General features: G+C 42.0%; 1 protein-coding gene across 2 annotated transcripts in view; it reads right to left on the minus strand.

Moving 5' to 3' along the window:
- Positions 1-20,329, minus strand: part of LPAR1 (lysophosphatidic acid receptor 1) — a 208,973-nt gene that overhangs the window by 132,938 nt on the left and 55,706 nt on the right. The window contains exon 2 of one of the 2 annotated variants that reach the window (XM_085641355.1): positions 4,059-4,173. The exons of the other annotated variant lie outside the window; for it this stretch is intronic. The gene's annotated coding sequence lies outside the window, so the exon portion shown is untranslated. The remainder of the gene's footprint in view (positions 1-4,058; positions 4,174-20,329) is intronic. 2 annotated transcript variants of the gene reach the window in all.

Below are 20,329 nucleotides of genomic sequence, written 5' to 3' on the forward strand. Positions count from 1 at the left end.
TCTTCAAGGTTCCCAACTGTTCTGTCAGGTTGATCATTTCAAACTCAATAGTGACAGATTTCCCTCTTTCAGTAAAATTGCACCACCCCGCCCTTACTGGTTCTTGTAGAGCTCATGACAAGATAAACTAACAAAAAAACGATGACCAAATTGGAAACTTCATAAAAACAGAAGAACATGACTTAAAATAAAATTATCCCAAGTGCTTCTTCAACACAGAATAAGAAATTAATTAACTATAAAAGTGAAGAAATTAAGTGCAACATGAAATGGTGACTAATAATTATTAGAACATTTTGCTGTTTAACAGTTAATCAGAGTTCGACTCTCCTCATCCGCTTCCACCAGATATGTGAGAGACATGTTGAGAATTTTTAGGAAGATATGGTCTTTGGCTGTCTGTTGGGATTTCAGACTCTCGATGCTGCGACTGTAATGAAAAAGTATCGCGATAACACAGCCGGCCATGTTTTTGAGTCCAGAAGTATTTACTGTAGACCAAGTGGGAGAGCACTGCTGTAGTATAGATCAACAGAATGAATGGTCACATCAAGGTCATATCATTAGTATCATCTGTCACATGACAGACCTAGATAAGCGAATTCAATAGTACATGAACCACAGGGATTCGCAGGGTTCAGTCAGTGAATTAATCAAGGACAGTGAGTTTAAGTTACGAGGCCACCAGGTTCTTTTTTTAGAAATGGACATTCCGGTTTAAGCAAGTTTGCGATAAGTTCTTGAGGTGAATTGATCTGGGCAGGCATGGAAAAGTCATAATATTTATGACAAAAACCGCACCAGAGTGGCGCATGCACTCCCCCGAGCGAAGATTCAATTTTTCATCAGCTGAATGGGGTCTTCTTGCTGTACATGTATTTTTCTTACACTTTTAGTGCGCCCTTGGATCATGCCAAGGACCAAGGAGCCAGACAAAAGCCTGAAACAAGAAAATGCCATGCATCTGTTGCCTGTGCACATCTGTTGTGGCTATGTGTGTTAGAGGTGGCTGTGCATTTTCTTTAGTGGGTATTATTGGGGTGGGGGTATGGTGTGTGTGTTTGGGGTGTGTGTGTGTGTGGGGTGAGTGTGTGTGGTGAGTGTGTGGGGTGAGTGTGTGTGGTGAGTGTGTGGGGTGAGTGTGTGTGGTGAGTGTGTGAGGTGTACCGGTGTTGTGTGTGTGTGTGTGTGTGTGTGTGTGGTGTATTAGTAAACACAGGTGTGTATGATTTATGTGCGTGGGCCTAGTCTGTGCATGGGAATGTAAAGGAAAGGGTTCATATTTTCAGATTTGTTTATTTTCTACAAGCCCTGAAAGAGGAAGTCTTTTCCGCTGAGTCAGTAAGACAAACAAATACAATAAAAAAGATAAGTATTTAGAACACGACCCCGAGAAGGAAATTGAAACGAAGAATAAAGGAAATAAATGTAAAGTTCATCATGATAATGAGAGTGTATTAGCTGATGTAATGTATTTTACTTCCTTGGGAGATGTCTTGATGCTTTCCAAACAAGATTGCATTTAATTCAGAATAATTGAGCAAATGACCAACTGAGCGATTCCTGCACTCAACAAGACTTTGGGTCTGGCACAGTACCAAACAGAAGCAAAACCAAGGACAGAAGTTGAAGTTTAAAATGATCTTTCCATGTTGCGTACTACTCCAACCCAACAATGAGGTTATGGTATGTCATCATGCACGTGAAACCTTAAATTGAAATAAAAATCCTAATGGGTAAAAATGGAAGATTTCTACAGTTACAGAGTTAAATATGTGATTTCTTTCAAACTCACGGGATGGCGAGTGCCGTGGTCTGGTTTTTCCAGAGAATTTATCAGATAAAAGTGATAAAAGTGTGAAGGCAAGTGCAGGAGGAACTGGTGTGTTGCTGAAAATGAGAAGTGGCCATTCTTTTCAATATTCAGGAACATCAGAGAGCACACAGGAGGCCCAATAGGCATAAGTGACGAGGGAGACTGGGCAGACCATTAGGTGTTTATGTTATGGTACCTAGGGGCACATGCATCAAAGGCTTTTGCGAGTGCAAACAGTACGATTTGCAAGAATAAGCCGTTTGTGCCCGCAAAAAGGCCTTTTATAATGCATTAAAGTGTTAGGCACTCGCAATTTGAGAAATCGCAATTTGCCCTTGGGGCATGTGTGTGTTCAACATGGGTGCATATCACAATTTCAGGGGTGCAACAGGGTGTCATTTTGACACCTTTGCACCCTTGAAATTGCATACGCAATTTGCGAGTACCTACTGGTACCCGCAAATTGCGCATGCAATTTCCCATTCATTCCTATGGGCCTGTAGGCCTACAGGAAAGAATGGGAAGCCATTCCTTAATTGCGGCTCGCAATTTGTAGAGTCGCAATTAAGGAATGTTTTGGAATCGCTATTTTAATAACGATTCCTACATGCATAGGCTTTTGAGAGTCCTTAATTGCGATTTCTTAATAATCGCAATTAAGGACTTGCAAAACCTTTTCATGATGCATGTGCCTGCTAACGTTCTATTTGCGAACTGGATCAGGAGGCTATCGGGAAAGTTCTTTGCGTGGGCACTTTATTTCTTGATCATTACCCAAAACCATCTTTGGTCCATGGAGACCAAAATGGGGCCGACACTTTATGAGGTAAGAAGCATTGAAGGGCTGCAAAACATCAACTGCCACAAAAAGCTAAATGTATGCAAATAAAGGAGGCTATCAGTCCACCTGATGCACTGCAGGAGCTGGAAGGACAAAAGTCCTCCCGGCTGCTTGTACCAGAAGCCCCAACAGAGAATTATTTAAATTTGCAACCAAAACATACCCCCTACACTTTTACATTTCAACTGGGCTTGAGGTACCCTCAATTTAAAACATCACCATCACCACTCACCTGGACCGAACATGCCATCTTCCACTTCAACATCACCAGCTTATGAACCTCCACCTTCAGTCTGTTCAATGCACCCCACCGTAGCTGGAGAAAAGTCTCAAAGGCCACATAGATCAATGCCGTCATCCCCGCCCACCTCATCTCCTCATACAACCTAGATCAGAACGTCAAGAAACTTTAACAACTGGATCATCAACTGCGCCAACAGCGTCACTCCCATCGGCAACAACCACCACAGAAGGTCCACCAAACAGGCTAGTTTGTACACCGATGACCTCAAAACTGCTAAACAACACAACTGGAAAGGAAATGGAGCACTAGCAAGGACATGACCAACAAGACTGCCTTCCAAACAGCCTCCAGCCTCTACCACCGACAGTTGAGAGAATCGAAGAATTCACAACCTAAAAGAAGATCCGTAAAAGTCAGTCTGACCTCCTTCTTTGGCAAGATCTATTGCTCTGGGACTTGGTGTCTTTCACCCAGTGTCACTAGCACCTCAGGATCACAAGTTATCTGATTTCTACACCTCCGGAACAACCCAAGGGTAAACCGGGACAAAGATCGAATCTCACCAAGCAAAATTCTGTGGGAACATCTGTCTTGCCACATTGAGAAATTCATGATTTAAGATTTATTCAAGATGTTTTTCAAGTTACCTCAATTTTATAGCTGGTGGTGGGCATTTAACAATGATTGCCATCAGCTACTGAATGCAAACTGCACCACAAAACTATCAATTTGGAAAGGCAAGCTAATGTTGAGATCTCCTCCCACTGAATAACATTGGTCCACTGTTTGCTACTAGAGAAGAACATAATCTGTAAATTTATTTGAAAAGGGGATTCAATCATGGCACTGACTGAACATCATAGCAGTAGTTCTTCTTTTTATTGGATATGCAGCAGTATGGATACAGTGTTCAGGATATCTGTTCTTTTTCCTGTGTAGTGGCTGCTGCAGATAAATGGTTGGAAACTGCCCAGGTGACCATGGCACCCGTGAGGAATTAACACTGTCATAGGTTATACCTTTACCAACAACAACAAACAAATTATATCTCCCATTCCATGCTATACATGGGTGGATATTTCAAAAGAAAACAGGTCTTAAAAACTTCAAGTTATATATTTGCTTCCAATCAATACTTTGGCAAAGCATGACCTTACCCTAGATTGGGCAGCACGGGTTAGATCACAAGCAGAAAACACCCTACGGTGTAGGTTCGGCTGGAAAGGTCCATGACAGACTTTATTCAAGTAGCGAGCATCTTAGCATGCATGGCTAAAACAAAAACATGAACAAGTTAATGAATGATTACTTTGTAGAAAGGTGAACGTTTTACAGCATCAGAATATACCAATGTGCCAATTACAGTGACACCAAAAAACTATCATTTCACTTCTGCTCTCTCAACCCACATGCTTCATTAAAATGAACAAGGGCAATAACTAAATTAAAAAACAAGCATTGGCAAAGCCAACACAGGTCTCGCCTTAGTGAAAACGACTGGCCTTGCCAATGTCTTTTAGCCATGTTGTAGAGTAGCATGCAGCAAAGCTAAAAACTATAAAAAAGCACCATAAAACTTAGTCACAGTGCGAGCAGCATAAGGACACTATTCAAGATGTAGCAATAAGTACTTGGTCCATGCTCCACACAAAAAAAGGGTAAGTGAAGTCAGCATGCGCTGGCTGTTTACGATGCAGCAAGTAAGTGCAACAAAGAAGTCAACAAATGGTACACTGTGGGCAGGATTCAAGTCCCTTGTAGAAAACAATATCTTGTGCAACCGTTGCAAGCTGTCGCAGGCAACATCTAAAAACTATTAATAGATTATAGACCATTTTCTAGTCAAAGAAGGACTCCAAGATGGGTTTGCCTTTATCAGTTCCTAATTTTGTTCTTCACCAATAAAAGCCATCTCTGTGCTAATTTTTCCACTCATAAAAGTGTACCTTAGTCAGGTGTTCCTTCTGTGCATATCCGTGGATGGAGGCTTGCTCATACCAAGTTAGGAATTCACATATTCCATGATGGCCCCCAAGGAGCAATAAGAGAATAATCTAAACTACCACATTGAGTGTCATCTTCCAAGTTGTTTTGCTGCAAGCCCACATAAAGTCTTAATCCAAAAGATTCACAGAGGCACTGCCACTCTCTGAGGCTCGGGCCAACACTTCAAGGAACATATATCTTTGTGTTCACAGTTGGTGTATCTTTTCTGTAAAATTACTTTCCAGCCTAAATCAAGTATTATCATTTGTGGGTGCCAGATTCTCTACCATCCCCTATGGCAATTACCTAGGTTTCTACATCTACAACACAGCAAAGATTAGAGCATCCCTCCCAAACGTAATCTTCATCTTCTATGGTGAACGGCAATGGGCATGTGTATTGCTCTCTTTTATGCTGTCTCTGTACAACAAAAACTAACCCTTCAATTGTGTGAACTGGTGGTGGCAGTAGTACCCTCTAACCTCTTCCTTGTGGGTACTAATTAGGCTCTCATGTTCTCGCTCTTAAATACTGGATGCTTAAGTACTCTGCAAGTACTGAGCAATTCCAGCTGTTTCTCTACTCACAAAATATTCCACAACAATACATGATGAATATTTTCTCTCTCCAGAATACACAGACGTCAATCATTTACCTGAGAACGTGGCTAGACAGACAAATATGGCCTGCATTTGGTGATGTATGTCTAATTTATTGAGGGTTGGAGGTGGCCTGCTTGGACCTAAAAAACAGCATACGGAACTAGTTGCTTCAGAGTTGGATTAATAAAAGTCCCATGCGGCAAAAAGTTGTCTGGCAGTGTTTGCAATGTTGCATAGTGCAACACTTCTCACTGCAAAAGGCCAAAGACCCTGTTGGGCAAAATATTCTGCCAGCACAATATAGTGGGGCCAGGACATGTAAAGGTTTGAAGCATCTATGTGGCTGAATAGCATCACAAAACTATTGCATAACCATGGTTTTCAACTTTAGACATTACTTCCCAACACTACAATATTTAATTAGGCAAATAAGTATTACCTAAGAGTTGGCTTGTTGGTTTCCGACTGGACTGTGTGACCTCACTGTACTTTCCAAAGGATTGAAACCATCTGGAAACTATGGAAAATATGACTCTCTGGGAATCATGAAATCTATCGTGTGTTTGTTTCCATAAAACCATTCAGAGGATAGAAACCACATGCAAGACAAGACCTAAAGGAATACCTGAGGAATGTCCCTCCCGAAGAGACAATTATGCTCCCAAATTTGCAGTGAGACTTGTGACGTTTACAATTTTGAGTTTGTTTAAATCCTTTTATCAGTAATTTCAGGAATGCAGAATTATGCAATTGCACAAGAATCACCAATTTTAATCAAATATTTAGAATGAAAAAAAGTACTGCAAAGCATTATGGCATGTATAATATGCACTGCTAAGGACATATCCGTATTCAGAGGCACAATCCATTTTCAAACACATTTTTGTTGTTCAACCCTGAAACCCAATACATTTTGTCTTCTTCTAACCAAATGAAGATATTGGAGCGTTTAAGGCAGTAACATTCACAATTGCAGGTCTCAGGGCTTCCAGTCTCTACATTCTCTTATGATCCACTGTGAATGTGCACCTCAAGCCTAGCCGGTTGAATGCCTGTTGCTGTAAAAGTAGTTTACTAAAGTTTAAAACAAAGCATACAATCTTTTATATTTAAAATAGTGAAAATTGGAAAAATAATACATTGAACAACATACTACATGCATCTACATTTATCAGTAACACCCATTAAGAATGCCACTACAGACAGGGCCAGCTCCAGGGTGGTGCGATCGGTGCCAATGCACCGGGCACTGACTTGGAGTGGGGGTGCCATGTTTACAAGTATATTATCATTTTAAAAGTACCGGCTGCCGCATTCGTTGCCGCCAGCAATTTTCAGGCATCAATTAAAATGTCAAGATAACGCCAGTGATGAATGTTTTTCCTGGAGAGAGCAGAAGAGTTTTGTCTAGTGGAAATTTTGACTCATCCTAAAGTAGCACAGAGTGTTAATATGCCTGCTGCAAAGGAAGTGTACCATGCAGATCACAAAGTGCACACAATATAAATATGTTAGTGGGTTACTGCTTTTGTAAGAGAGATTCTTTTGTTACTTGCAGTTTATAAGTAGGGGTGGGCGGAATTTGCGAAATCCACTTTCGCAAATTATCGCAAAAATGTTTAAAATTATCGCAAACAAGCGGAAATATCGCGAAGATGCGGAATTTTTTTTCCCGCATGTTCGCGAGATTTTCTACATGGTTGCGGGTCGCCAACTCACCCATGTGGTTGCTCGCGGGCGCGGCCATCTTGTTTTGAGTTGTCTCGCGGTGCATGATCGCGAGAAGAAAGACGTGATCGCGCGACGCATGACGTCACTGCGCTAAAAACAATCCAACATCTCATGGAGAACGCGACCGGATCAAGAAAACTGGTCGGCGAACGCAGGGATTCAGGTAAGGCGATCGCGCACGCGCGCGAGAATGTATTATTTTACAGCGTGAGCAAGAAACAAATTATCGCCAAGCTGCGGAAAGCGGAAATTTTGATATTTTCGCGCTCTCCGCGGAACGCGCAAATGTCAAATTATCGCAATTTCAGTGAACGGAACGAAATTTTCGCCCAGGCCTATTTATAAGTTCAAATCCTGATACATAGAACAGTGAGCTATTAACTGTCAAAGAGCTGCATGCAAACTGCAAGTTGTATATATATTAGAGCTATGTTTTTCCCCAGCCTTTTATTATCCTAATCTTGCAATAAAGGTTCATTTGAATAGAAATCTATTATTATTATTAAAGGGAACTCCTAACAATGGTGTTACGTTTTAAATTCTGCTTTCCAGACTAAGGTCCCAAACTATACTGCCTACTAGTATGGATGACATGTGACTCCGACACCTTGAAATCCTCTGTCTTATGTAACATTTCCTATATGCTGATTTACACATGTATGGCTGTCTATGTGCAATGTATGTGCGATTGAAGTGCGCCGACATCTTACACTACACTACACTTACATTAAATGAGTCTGAGAGACAGTGGTTATGGAGACTTGAGGGGCACTGTTAAATAGTGGTAGAGAGGGAATCAGTGGCAGAGGTGGCCACTATTTTCCCTCCAAATTCAGAGTGTGAATATGACCAAACAGTATACACAAAGTATTAAAGACTGGTTGGATGGAAAAGGGTACTCATCAACATAAACTTAATGTTCGAATTTACATATCCAATAATGGAGTGTGTAGGATGGTCTTAATGGAATTGCGCCATCCAGCAGCAACCATACCTTCATCGACCTTTTCGACAACACATTTAGAAATTGCACATCCTATTGTGAAATCATTAAAAATCCATCACATACCCACAGTTTTCACCCACCCACCACAGAATCTTACAAAATGTATCAATGCTGCAATATCTGCAGGGCATGCCAGGTTAGAGGCTGTTGAAATGCTATCTCCCAACTTTATTCTAATTTCATTTCTCAACGGATAGCCTCGATTGGGTTGTTTGCTCTCAGTCCTATGTGGAGCGCCAGACCTTCCATTCTTTGAATTCTTTCTTTATTGAGGGAAACCAGACCATACATCCATAAATTATATAAGGAAAAATATTCTGGCACTGTTGGCCCTGATAAGTAGGTGCAAAGACTCGTAGCCTAACTTAACAGAATTGTATATTGGTGTACTCTAGGTCCTCACTTCCGTGGGTGCCCAAAGCACAGTCAGGCCATAAATGTATTGAAAAACTGCCCAATTAGACCCGTTCTGGTTCCCCCCTCAATTTCCAAATGTTTTGGTGCTTCCCTGTCACAGGCATTCAGCCCACCCACACAAGTGAGGTATCAATTTTATCGGGAGACCGAGGGGAATGCTAGATAGTAGGATATTTGTGCCGGCCCAGGGATCCCACCACTTTCCCACACAGAAAAGTGCCAACATGTTTATTTTCTAGTTACATTTTAGGTTCGCTGGGGATTCTGGGTAAGAAAACAATCGGGAATCCATGCAACCCACACAACTCTGGACTCCCCCGGGTGTCTTGTTATCAGAAATGTCTGGGCTTGGTAGGTTTCCCTAGATGGCCGCCGAGCCTGGGACCAAAAATACAGATGCCCCTTTCAAAACAAGGTTGTTTTGAGCTAGATCATTTGGATGTCCCCACAACACGCTTTTGGCCCTTCCCTGTCACAGACACTAGACCTACCCACACAAGTGAGGTACCATTTTTGTCAGAAGACTTAGGGGAATGCTGGGTGGAAGAAAGTTTGAGGCTCCCCTCAAATTACAGAACTTTCCATCACAGAAATGTGAGGTTTGCAAGGAAATCTGGGTAACAGAACTTGGTGAGAGCCACACAAGTTACCCAATCCTGGATTTCCCTGGGTGTCTAGTTTTTAAAAATGTACAGTTGTGCTAGGTGTTCCTAGGTGCGGGCTGAGCCTAGGCCCAAAATCAACAACTAAGCACACTGCAAAAAAGGGTCAGTTTTCAGTGGAAAAATGTGATGTGTCCATGTTGCATTTTGGGCCGTTTCCAGTCTCAGGCACTAGCACAAATGAGGTACCAGTTTTATCGGGAGACTTAGGGGAACACTGTATGGTAGAACAAGTATTATTACCAATTGTCTTTCTCCACATTTGCATCAGAGATGTGGAAATAACCACTGCTTCTAAACTGCAGATCTTGAGCCCATTTCTGAAATACATAGGTTTCCTTCAGACCTATTTTACTCTCTTTATATTTTACCAAATGAATTGCCGTATATCCAGTACACAATGAAAAAAAACTGCAAGATGCAGCTCAGTTATTGGCTCTGGGTACCTCAGGTTCTTAGTAAGCCTACAAGCCTTAAATATTCATGCAACCAAAAGGGCCCACTGGATTTAATGGTATATTGCTTTTGAAAATCTGCCATAGTTTGAAGAAGTTACAGATGAAAATGTAGACCCAAATGGCTATTTTTTTCAACTGAATGTCAATTTTTTTTTTCCAACTGTTACTTTCTATAAGAAAACCTTAAAGGATCTGCACAAGTTACCCCTTGCTGCATTCAGAATGGTCTACTTTTCAGAAATGTATAACTTTCTGGGATCCACCATGTGGTTCACACCCATTTCTTCTAATAACAGGAAAGAGGTTGAAAGAACACAACAAATAGGAAAAATAGGCTATATTCCAGTAAAATGCAAAAACGGTGTTGAAAAATTTGTTTTTCTTATTTAAGTCTGCCTGTTCCTGAAAGCAGGAAACATGATGATGATGATTTTATCACTGCAAACCCTTTGTTTGTTGAAGCCATTTACAGGAAAAAACAGACTATTTTTCTGCAGCACTTTTCTACCTCAAAAAAACAAATTTAGCTGTATTTTAAACTAATTTCTCAGGCCACTAAAGGGGAATCCACAAACCCTGGATACCTTTAGAATCCCTAGGATGTTGGGAAAAATTTGACATGCATACTTCAGGTGGACAAAAAGTTATAGAGGCCTAAGCACAAACTTCTCAAATAGCCAAAAAAGGTTTTGTATGGGTGGGGGAGGGAGAGGCCTAGCAGCGAAGGGGTTGATTTATTCAAATAGTCAGGCTAGAACTACCTACCTCTTTTGGTTATAGCATGTTGGCACTTATCTCAGACCCTCATACAGGGCTAGCTTATGGTCCAATGACATGTCAATCTGTGTGCTGTGTGTAGATCAAGGCAGTTCAAGAGCAACTCAAGAAAGGGAGGCATGTTAAAGGGTATGTATGGGCGCTGAATTTAAATGAGCAATTTCCTATCTTTTGTGTTCTTTCTTTTACCATTGCATAACTTTTGAAGTACGATCAATGGGCGCGATTTAACTAAAAATGGATCATAAATTCAAAGTTGTTGGGAACAGGGTCCCCCAACATGGATTTTGACCGGGGACCCCTATAATCCTCAAGATGTTCCTGTCTTTTAATGCTGGCAATGTGGTGTCAGAAAGGAAGTTCAACAGGGTTACCTCCCTTACAGTAATACCGAAATTTGGCTCTAGTTACGCCTCTGGGTGGCAGCCTTAGACTGAATACTATACATAATTGCAGCAAAACTCGTTTTCAGGCCAGGGTCTGCTGTAAACAACCATGCTGCGTTATGTTCTGTTGCATTGAATTGTATCGCAGCATTTCAATGGTGGTTTCCTACCCCCGTGCAGTACAGAAGTTCAAAGGAGTCAGTGGATTGGTTCATTTTGTCGCTAGGCCTGCTTCTTTAAAAGCGTCAACAGGTACCACCCATAACCTAAAGTCTCAGTCACAATCAGCCAGTGGCGATCCTAGTTAAGTCGAGCCCGATTCCTGTACAATTACGAACCACCAAAACCGTCTTGGATTCCCAAACTGCGCGGCAGGTCAGCCATTTCCACATCCTGCGAGCGCGAGACACTAATGTGGGCAACCAATGCACTGCTAGCTTAATGGAGGGTGGTCTCAGGTGCTGGAGGGCCCAATTAGTTTGACCCAGCTCGGATGCTTATTTGAGCGACTGGCTAAGAAATTTGATCGGAAATGCACGTGCTGTTACAGGAACCTAGCGGAGATTTCAGAGGCAAATTTCCTACAGGAAATGAAAAGCCTAAATTATATTACAGGAGTCCTGGGAAATTGGTTGCAGTGATGAGCAATGGTCCCAGTGGATCCAGATGAAAAGCATGAAAAGCTAACAGGAGTATCCTTCCATGCGGGGAATCTCTGCAGAGTGCCCTGAACAGTGCTTTCTGTGTATTGTTCCAGCACCTGAAAGTTCTCCATCAGAACCACAATCTTTTTTTTATAGAAAAATAGAGCACCTGGTGGTACCACGTGCTAATGTACGGCACGCTGCAAAATGGACACCATGTTTCACGTGATTCTAGGTTCATTCCAGGTCTTTAGTAGGTTTCCCAGGGTAGCTATTCTGATCGATCAATAGGGTTCACAATGGAAGGTGCGGATCGCCGAGCCCTGCATGTGATAAGATAAAGTAAAGACACCCACTAACTTCAATCTGTCCAGTCATGGACTCAAAGTTAAAACATACTTTATCTTTAGGCTAAGAAACGAGGCCTGCACTCTAACTCTTGCATCATTCCTGGCATCAAATCCGAAGATACTTCAAAAGCGGGAGCAAGAGCTAAAGGCAAGTACTAAAACCACCAGAGCCTCAGCTCATCATTCTGCCTCCCTCGCAGACTTCCAAAATGCAGCAAACAACCTCTGCAGGTTGCGGGGAGATATTTGTGCGATCACTCACTGTTCTAAGTTTTCAGGTTACCTGGGTGCACAATTCACCCTTAACTTGGCAGGCACACGCGTACGTCTTTAACAGTGTAGGAGTGATCACCTCAAAGAGTTAAACTTAAACACCACTCTAAATAGCTTGTAGTAAGTAGGGCATGAAAAACCAGGTAGGCATCTAAGCTGCCACCCACAGCATACCCTACAAGCACCAAAGTACAGGTAACGTTTGTCACTGGTAAGGGCCAAAGTGGACAGAGTTACAAATGATGACAGCAAAACATGATCGACAGCAGTTTCAGCAGAACACATTAAACTATACATGGCAGAACACCCAAAGGTTCGGTGTGAGGTGGAAATCTTGTGGGCTGAATGAGGGTAGAGTCAAAGAGCCCTCTAGCTCCATCCCTCAGAGTCGACTAGCACACAGAGCAGCAGGCGTCAAGGAAGGAATCATTTCACCGGTACTTGAAGCTTGGACCTTTACTAGTACAATCCACACACAAGATAATGAATGTGTAAAGTGAATCTGGCATACTTCAATAGGCGCTAGCAGCCGGATGGCAGAGTTGAGACGAGTATGGATTAGTCCCATTCCACCCCTACAGACCAAAAAGCTGAAGCGCTCCCTAGCACCGCTTTGGTGCACGATCATAAACAACTCCATGAAAAATGGAGTCGTTCCAGACTGCCTTAAAGTGGGACAAGTCACACCTTTGCTGAAAAAACTCAGCCTTGACATAACGGATTTGAATAACTTTAGACCTGTATCTAACCTTCCTCCTTCTGTCCAAAATCCTAGAAAGATGCATACTCTAACAACTAAACCAACACCTGGACAACATCAACCTCCTGGACTTCCATCAATCTGGCTTCAGGCTGTAGCACCGAAACCGCGATCCTCAACATCATCGACGATATCCACAAATCACAAGACTCCTACCAATGCTGCCTCCTCATTCTCCTAGACCTATCGGCAGCATTCGATACAGTAGACCACAAACTCCTCATTAGGGCTCTCCAAGAAAGAGCCGGTCTTGGCGAGGTGGTCCTCCAATGGTTTTCTTCCTTCCTGCACAATTGCACTCAAAAAATAAAAAAATAAAACATTGCTTCCGACCTCCACCCAGTCAACAAGGGAGTACCTCAAGGCTCAGTGCTCTCCCCGCAACTCTTTAACATCTACATGGAACCTCTCACCAAACTACTCAAAAAAGCCAACATCCGCTTCCATCTTTATGCTGACGATACTCAGATATATTTGGGAACCACCTCCTTCAGAGACATTCAAAGACTCAATGACGTACTAAGAGATGTTCAACACTGGCTGTCATGTAATCACCTTAAACTAAACCCCGACAAAACTGAGATACTCCTCATCTCGAACAAAGAGGGGAACCCCCAAATTGCTGAATGGCTGAAAGCCGTTGATGCGCTCAACGGGAATCTCACCCTAGCCGACTCCGTCAAATCACTAGGCATCACGCTAGACCCGAAACTGAACATGAACATGAACAGACACATCAAGAATTCGGCCAAGAGCGCTTCCTTAACCTAAAACTATTGAACAAAATAAAACCTTTCATTCCGACCCAGTGATTTAAAACAGGCCACTCAAACACTGGTGCTGTCAAGACTGGACTATGGGAACGCAGTCCTCTCAGGAATAGCAAAATCACATCTGGCTCCCATCAAAACAACTCTGAATGCAGCAGCCAGAATGGTCACCGGAATCAAGAAATTCGACCATATTTCTCTGCAATGTATCTGCTGTAAAGTGCTCCGATACCCTCGGGTCAGGCCAGTGCTATATAAAACTTCTTAAATAAAAATAAATAAAATAAATGTATCTATAACATGCTAAGCTTCACAAAACGGACACCTGAATTGTCTTCCACTAGAGAAGTGGGTAAATTAGCAGTCACCACCCCAAAAAAAGTTGACTAATTGGAGATTAAGGCTGTACAGGCTATAGGCAGAACAAATAGAAGGGCAGTCTCTGGAACCTTCTGTACCATAGGCCCATCTGTGTGTTAAATGTTCAACTTCGTAGTTACCGGTCAGTGATGCTCATGGCTCTGGTTTGAGATTTTCTGCACAGACGGGCAGTTTTGAGGCAAGCATTTAAATGAACAGCAGGCATCAATCATCCCATGCAAGTTTGGTGAGCCACAACATTTAATGTAGCGAGTCCTTTCTCTTTTAGTCCGAGCGGCTGTGGAATTGTTGTCTGAACTGTTATGGACCCTACTGTGCTCCGCCGACCCACCTTTTCATTGGCTTCTAGCTCTTCTTCTTATTGATGTTTAGTCCTGGAGATGACCGGTTTGCGCTCTCGGCTCCGTACACCCTCAAGACTGGATTTACCTAGATGTCCATGGGTTAGTATACAGACACAATGAGGAGCCGTTAAGACTTATGTCATTGTGGCCGCCCAAATAATTAATACTGAAGTTCGCTTCAAATATGGCCACATATACATTTTCAGCTGGTTTTACACTTAAAACGTTGTCTTGGCTCACTCACCGAGCAGTGTGCAGTATTTCACAGAGATTACCTTTCAATTGTACATAATATTTTAATACTTTGATCAAATTTTTGGACGTGTCTGAATATTATGAGGAACCACAATTTTTTTTATAATCATCAGTCTGCCAGCACTGCCAGTAACACTCACAGCCACTGGTGCCATAGGCAATTTTTTTCTTCCAAGAAGGCACTACACAGCAGTCCGTATTTCTGTGGGTAGAAATATATAAAGGATAAAGTATCCCCTGGCGTACATAGTAAGGATATTACAAGTCACTGGGGAGTTCCATGACCATATAGAGGAACAAGGCCAAAAACTGAGTTCCTTTATAAGGGGAAGGAACTCTGAGGTGACTTGAAATATTCCTATCATATATGCCAGGGGTACTTTATCCCATATAATACATGGCCACACCATCACCTTCCCCACAAACCATTAAATACCTTGGTGCGTAGCTCTTTCATATGAAAGAGCAAACAGGTTTGCAAATATGAAGAATAAAAATAAATAAAACCTCTAATGAAAAATTAAACATCAAAAACCTGTTAGATATTTGTTGCAAACAGATACTAGAAATAGTCCAATACAAATCAGTTTTACAAAAAAAGGCTGCAATAGCTCGGAATTTGTGGAAACAAACAGAACAATTCTAGCTTTTCTCGAAGGAGTGCAAAAAATAAACCTATTTGCTCCTCTAGTCACTGTAAGCTTGTAAAATAGAGCAGAAGAAAGAAAAGCAAAGTTCTGTTTTGGTGCTTTAAACAGCTCCTTCAATTATGCTGCAGGCCGGACTAGTAACAGCAACCAGCCCTGGCTTTTGGGGAGGCTAGCGAGAAGCACTGCTCCCGCTTTTCTTACAGGGGGCCAAGATTGCAGCACTGCTGCAAAACTGCCCCCCCCCCCAGTGAAAAAAGCACCCCCCGGGGGCACAAAACCACCCCCCACCCTTCCAGCCCACCAGGGAAATGCCCGGTGCCCACAACGGCCAGTCCTGCCCAGACTGCTGGCTTTAGTAGTAGGCATTGTAATGTCAGAACTCGACTGACTGGAAGGCCATAAATTGCCGACTATAAACAAAATTAGAGACTGCCATTTATACAGGGATCACATAATCCCATGCATAATGAAAGTACTATTGTACATGTCTCTCCTCTGTCTACTTTGTTGCATGTACACTATGTGTATACCTCCTCATACATTTCTGTGATCAATTTAGTTGATAACACAGACCTTCACTTATAGTCTTCGGGGATTAGCCTCACTCTCCCCATCGCCGGCACCCAAAATAATATCTCACCCCGACTAGCTGCTCTGCTCCCTCTAGTCCATCATCAAAAACCAGCTTAGGTCACCACACCTCACAACCAATCTAGCCAGCAAACAAACCGGGATTATTTTGAACAAAATAGTGAGTATTCCTAACACGAGGGTAGATTCTGTGGCAATAGAATAGAAGAAAAGGAGCAAGAAGAAGGCGGGATAGTATAACCAAGGACTTAATGAAACGGGTTTCTTAAGACGTCTTGGCTGAACTGCGCTTCACCTCAGATGAAGCACCGTGAGGAGCGCTTGCAGAACTCAGCTGGAGTGGCCACATAGGCATTCTGCATTTTTCTCTGACAGGACCATGTCTGGAAAAAGCAACTGACACTGCCTTGGCTGTGATGGAGCGCACACAAGTATTCCATATGATGGGATTTCCCCTATAAGAGATAGCAAAGGGATATATATATATATACACAGGATGCAATCAATCTGGCAATTCTGGTTTCTAACTTGTTATTCTCCTCAGGGGAGTACACCCTATGTGATGGAAACAGGATGAAAAATAAGCCGATTCTTGCTTCAGTACAGTTCGAAATAAACGGTGTGCCAAATAAAAATGTATGAAACGCCTCTATAGCGGAAGAGTGAGGGTGCATAAAAAAGGGGAAATAAATTTCCTCACATACCTGAAATTCGATCAACTCTGGGGTCCTTGGCAATCAGGAATATTGCAGCTGAGGGAACTCAGTCAAAGGTCACTGGCAGGTCAGAAGACGCATATGTATGTTGGGGACAAAGCTGGCTTATTTTAAACAGACCAGGATTTGAAACTGGCAAATCGGCCCCATCTACAGTCTTTCAAACATAAGCCATCATTCCCAAGGAACCGATTGGCCAAGCAACAGTCAAGGACAAAATATATATATATATATATATATATATATATATATATATATATATATATATATATATATATATATATATATATATATATATATATATATATATATATATATATATATATATATATATATATATATATATATATATATATATATATATATATATATATATATATATATATATATATATATATATATATATATATATATATATATATAAAGATTTTTTGGGTCTAAAAAAATACACATTGGTAGTCTCTGGCATTAAGGTAGCTACTTTTGGTGAGGGTGTGCTCCCTCTAAAAGGGAGAAGTGGCATCACTCACGCTGAAGATACCCCAGGGCTGAAGTGGGCTGCCACAATGCCCCATGATGTATGGGCAGAATACAAATGTGAATGACAATAATAGACCAATGAATGAAGAGGGTCAGCTAAAACCCCGTTTATGTACAGAATATGAAACATTCAATCTTAGAAAAATCTAAAATCTTGGCTAATGCCAGACATCAGCTCAAAGGAATAAAGAAGTATCACCTGTTGCACTGCCGTGCAGCTCATGGCAGCGTTTAAGTGACCAATGGCCAAAGCAAGATCAGTTTATACAGAGAGAGCCTAGGATAAAAATCCAAAAAGTCCCAGACTTGAGATATTTCAATCAATAAACAGGCATTATATTCTTGTAAGAAACCTGTCCGTACTTTCCGTGGAAGCTAAGGAGCTGTCATTTTGTCTGTGGTTCTCATGCTAAACAAGTAGGGATGAAAATCAGGTAGGGTATCGAGTGGATACCTGACCAACAATTATATCTAAATCAAAATAATTGCCGAACAAAATCTGCTTCTTCAGGTGCAAGATGCCCACATCCTAAGGGACAAGATTGTGAAACAAAAGTATTTACGCAAAGCAGTCTAGCAGATCTTGTTTCTCTATTATAAACCCTAGAAGATCAGATAAAAGCGATGGTACTGGTAATAAATTTGGCAGCATCATCAGTGGAGGTGTTTTCAATATTAAAATAGGGGCCTGGATAGAACAGACTCAAGGTGGATATGAGCATTAGCAGGTCAAATACAAGGTCAGAATTCAAAGCAAATATCAAGAAAGGCGGGGAGTCGTCTGTTGCAGGTCTGGAATTTTATCAGCAATCGATATAATTAACCCTAAAGAAATAAACATCACGAACTTCTACAATGACTGAGCATCATCAATCGTAGACTATCTTATCATCCCACTATTGTTATGGGATAGAGTTTCAAACAACAAAGATTTGGAGAACAAAGATGGCCACCGTCCGACAATTTTGACAATGAGATCTCAATGCCTGCCAATAGAATCTTCATACAGTTCTTCAGTGAATGTCTCAAAAACCCAAAGGCAGGTCTAGAATAAACTGTAGACTGTAACATGCAGACACTTACACAAATGAATAATCTTACCCAGAACCATGCAGGAAATTCCAAGTCTTATCATGAGCTTCTATTGTGGTACATTGCAATATTCTAAGACTGTTGCCATGAGAGCGCAGGCTAGCAGGATAAAAAATAACTCATAAAAACACAACCAAGGGTGGCAGATAAATAAATAGATAGTTTGACTTTCATATAAAAACAAAATACTAACATTATTTCTGCAACATTGCTGCTTAATGTCTGCTACAATCTGATCAGACAAATGAAAAAAAATGCTTGCACTGTTGCAGCATAATGTGTAACAATACTTCCAAACAAGCAACAAGCACTGGCAAAGCCATTACCTCTCGCCTTTGGAATCTATTGACTTGGTCATTGGTTCTTAGCCATGCTCTACAGCATCCACAATGCAGTTTCTCACAGCTAAAAACAAAAAAGGTGTGGGAACAGGGAATCAATGTGGCTACGGTGGGAACAACATCGAGGACGAGGGTGGAAATGAGAAGCAACGGGCGAGAGAGAAGGAGGGCGCGGTTGGGTGAAGCAAAATGGAGGAGGAGAGTGGGCAGGAGAAGCAATGGGCGAGAGGAGGGTGTGGGAGGGGGAAGTAACACAAGAGCTCGATGGGGAGGAGAAACAATGTGCAAGAAAGCAACACAGAGCAGGGGAGAGAGAAAACATGAGCTGGAAATTAGAAAGGGGGGTACACAGGGTGGAAGCCACATGAACTCCTATGGGGAGCTTAACCCAAAAGAAAAAGCTGTTACAAGCAAGCAGTGGTGACATGGAAACAGCCAATCAAAAGAGATAAGGAGGCTGTGCTCCATGGGAGGGACAAACACAAGATTGGCAACCTTAGCCACAAATAAAAAGCAGGAAAATGCCAGTGGTAAACAATGGGTTGCATCAAAGCTCTCTGTATGTTCTTGGTATCCCCACAATATGTCTCACAACACACAGCATAATGCATATTCTAGTAGGACCGAAAAATGACACAATGGAAACTGAAGATGTGATTAGGCAAAGGAAGGAAGTCTGTAAACGCCCACAGAAAGACACAGGTCTCAACCAAAGACATTAAATCTATTGGAAACTGCTCAACTAATCATGGTTACCGACTTTCAGAAACTGAGCAAGTCCTGTGATCCTCTAATCTCTAATGAGTATTTCACAAATATCTTGGAACTCTAAGCAGTGCTGACTGAACTGCTGGAGCTGAAGAAAAAGGTGGCCAGCAATCCCCGGAGCATGAAGTTCAGGTTCTAGTCCACACCGAAGTAGTATCAAAAAATAAAGAGGAGTTGAGGAGGCACATCAACACAAAGGATGCGTCATGGTTGTGAACATGGGCGACGGAGCCTCCTATTAACAGCTTTCAAAAGCAGTTTTGAGTCGCCCAACAGAGCGATACGGTACCCACAGCTTAGAAAACAGAAGAGGCAAGTAACATAGGATAATACATTTTTTCTTTACCAAATTTTCAGGCTGCTTTTAGTGGCATCTGTATCTAATGAGAAAACTCTTGGTTCCGTTTTGGAGACTAGGAAGGGACATAAAAGTGCAAGAACAAGGTGGCAGAGGGACATGAGGGAGAAGAGAGAGCTGGAGAGACAGAAAGAAAGAGGGAAGGGTGAGAGAGAGAGTTGTGGAATAGTAAGAGTGATAGATAAAAGGGAAGATTAGGGGAGAACAGGAAGAGTGCAGGATGAAAACTAGAGGGGTTGTGGGGGACAGCGTTTGGTGGTGGTGGTTACGTCCCGGTGAACAGGGAAGGGAGGAGGTCGCAGAGAAGAAGCCAGTCAGACCTGCACCTAGTTGGGCTTCTGCCCCATCCACACCTCTGGTACACTGCTGATCAATTAATGAGTGACACACCCAGTGTGACAGAGGGGAGAAGGCCCAGACTGGTTTGACAATCTGCAAGGTGCTTCAAGCCTAAATTATGCCAGAGTCCTTCAGCCAGGAAACTTACACCCAAAAAGAGGACCCGACAAAACAATGGGGTTTGGAGAGGGAATGAAAAGGGAGGTTTTATAAACAATGATACTGCACAGC

Source organism: Triturus cristatus, chromosome 2_2 (genome assembly GCF_964204655.1).
Source record: "Triturus cristatus chromosome 2_2, aTriCri1.1, whole genome shotgun sequence".
Classification (NCBI taxonomy): domain Eukaryota; kingdom Metazoa; phylum Chordata; class Amphibia; order Caudata; family Salamandridae; genus Triturus; species Triturus cristatus.